At 30.2% G+C, this 2,720-nt stretch overlaps 1 long non-coding RNA gene across 6 annotated transcripts; it reads right to left on the bottom strand.

Annotated features, from left to right (window-relative positions):
• Window positions 1-684: 684 nt before the first annotated feature.
• Window positions 685-2,460, bottom strand: LOC123677017. Of its 6 annotated transcripts, none has more exons than XR_006747032.1 (4): window positions 2,108-2,460; window positions 1,812-2,052; window positions 1,223-1,719; window positions 685-1,166 (listed from the first exon to the last, which is right to left on the bottom strand). It is a non-coding gene; the product is annotated as an uncharacterized LOC123677017 (long non-coding RNA). The 6 variants fall into 6 exon arrangements; XR_006747036.1 differs by having other exon boundaries at window positions 685-987; window positions 1,071-1,158; window positions 1,223-2,052; XR_006747033.1 differs by having other exon boundaries at window positions 685-987; window positions 1,071-1,166; window positions 1,223-2,052.
• Window positions 2,461-2,720: the final 260 nt, after the last annotated feature.

The raw sequence follows: 2,720 nt of genomic DNA on the forward strand, positions 1-2,720 counted from the left end.
TATGGAAAAAGCTATAATAAATAATATTTTTATTATTTATATACCAAGAAAGGAAAGCATTTTTTCCTTAGGTATGTATATAGTCTTTTCTACTACTTTTAAGGTCGTCATTTTTATCAGTCAGGGAGGAAAATGGTACTTCTACTCCTGCCGGGAGGAAAACATTTTTCCTTCCTTCTTTAGGGGCGAGAATGAAGTTTTCTATTAAGATAGAAAAAATATATTTTTTTATTATATCGCAACTTAAAATGAAAATAATATTCATATATTTTTATCAAGTGAAAATCGTTATATTATGTTATTATTGAGTGAAGATGATCATTCTTTCAAATGTTTGGTTGGAATAATCAATTCAATATAGACTAATTCTTAAATATAACCATTTAAAGATTCAAAATGAAAGTATACTGCTTAGTAATCACCTATTTGTGTTGTTCTATTTTATTACTTTGGCTTTCGACAACCAAAATTCTAAGTACAAATATTATTGATGGTAGAATGAAAAATCATTTTTACAAACAATTTTACCGTTTAAATACAATGAGTTATTATGTCTATTACATTTCATTCTTCAATTTTGTATTACTTCCAACTAGTTTAGTTCAAGTCACTCATCAATTTGATAATAGTAAAATCTTTCAAAAAATTGTTTCCAGATAACACAGGCAATTAAAAAAAAGAGAGTTTATGAAGAATTGTATTCATTAAGTTTTTATTGCTGTTCAAAATACATTATTACAATAAATGATTTAAAAAATGGTCCGACTCTAGCCTATCAGCGCATCAGGAAGAACATATTCGCAGTCGGATTTCTCACTCTCCACTAAGGAGGATATTCACTCTTCCAATCATCGAATATCCAGGATATTGAAAAATATCAGGATTGAGCTCTTCCTCTTCTTAGTTCTAAACTCCTCCAAATCTTGAAATTTATGGATCTTCTTCTCCTTATCTCTCCAAGGATCAGTTATGATACATTCATTTTTCCTGAAAAATACATATTATAACGTTATAAGTTGTTGTTCACATATGTTAAAAGTAATTTTCAACTAAATAACAATTTAAGATACCCATTTTCAGCCTTTCAGTGAATGAGCTTCTCTAAAGATGAATTTTTAAGCTACGGTACAGAATATGTTCCTCATTTAGTATGGCAATCTAAAAAACTGAAAATTTCAAACTATTTGATCTTCATATTTGGTTTTTCTTGAATTGAACTTACATTATTATTGTTTAAATCACACCTAGTATCATAAGTATTTATGGACTTGTCTGTACCAAACCAACTGTTGTGTTCTTAAGATCAATAATATCATGTCTTATTTCCATTCTATGTCTTATTGTATCATTTGGTATCATGTCCCTTTCAGATTTTCCAGCTGCTGTTCACTTCAGAGCTGTATGTTATTATGCTCCTAACTATTGAGTACATTTTTTCTTATTATTCACATTTATGTTTTTAATCGATAATATCCTATTTAACATTGAGATTATTGGTTTTCTTTGGATGTTTCTCTCAGATATTACTTCGTCTAGTGTTCCATTCTTGGAAATCCTCATTCCCAGGTTTCTAATTTCTAGTATTTCTAATATTAGTATTCAATCTGGGGGGAAAATCTTCCATGGCAGCAGCAGAGGATTTTGATATTATAAACAGTTGTACCGTCTCTGGTTGCCCCATCTCTTGCTGTTTTGTCTCTGGCTGGTCCTGTTCAATTTCTTTTGCAATAATTATTTATATGAATGAATAAAATAAGGGACGGAAAATAAATAGATATTTCACATCCATAAAAAATAAAATATTAATGTACCTTCAATATTATCTTCAAGACATTTATCTCCATAATTTAATCTCTCAGGCATATAATTGGAGAAACTGAAAACTGAAGGAATAACATCTTTTTTCAGAGTTTTTGTACCATGAATATTAATAAATCATGTTGATGAAAACGGTTGCTGCATATTTTCAACAAGGAAAAAGGGTTGAAATCAATTCTTCTTCAGCTTTCATCTACTGTTCCCTTAATTTGTCATCCTTTGGAAAACTGTGAACTGATATTTCCTTTATGTATGAATTCAGAGGGTATTAAAAGAAATAAATACTTACGATTGAAATTTCAACTTTTGGCTTTTTTCTAATCTCGCTGTACAATTGAAGGCTGCACGAGTGTGAGGCATTTTATTTGAAAATTAGTTCTTTTGGTGCTTTGAATTTCGCAATAGGAGATGGATTCTAGAAAAACATGAGCTTTCGATTAATTTTCAAGATGAAATCGGCCTTTCAATAAGTTTCATGAACTTATTGAAATCCGATAAAGATTTCACGGAATACTTACCGCTAATTCCTTTTATTAGAATGTTCAACACTTTTACAAATCGTAATCAATCAGATTAACTATGTGTTCAATTCAGAATGAGAGAAAAATTTGCGATTTTCTGAATGTGAGTTCAATGTTTTGATCCATACGATTTTGACGTTGACTCATCTAGCTCCATCTCTCTCTTTCATATGCGGCATGCCAGAATTTCTCTCTAAGGGCCTGTCCATTTGATATTAGGTCTATGGAACTACTGAAAGATTTGACAACTTTGACACATTGGGATTGGGATAATTTTGAAGTCAAACAGCATCTAGTCAAAACTACAGTTGAGAAAAATCTTGGGGTATCTTTCCAATGCCTATCAATTTGTAGTTGATATCTATACTAAGGCTGAAAAGA

This window comes from Harmonia axyridis, chromosome 3 (genome assembly GCF_914767665.1).
Source record: "Harmonia axyridis chromosome 3, icHarAxyr1.1, whole genome shotgun sequence".
In the NCBI taxonomy this organism is placed as follows: domain Eukaryota; kingdom Metazoa; phylum Arthropoda; class Insecta; order Coleoptera; family Coccinellidae; genus Harmonia; species Harmonia axyridis.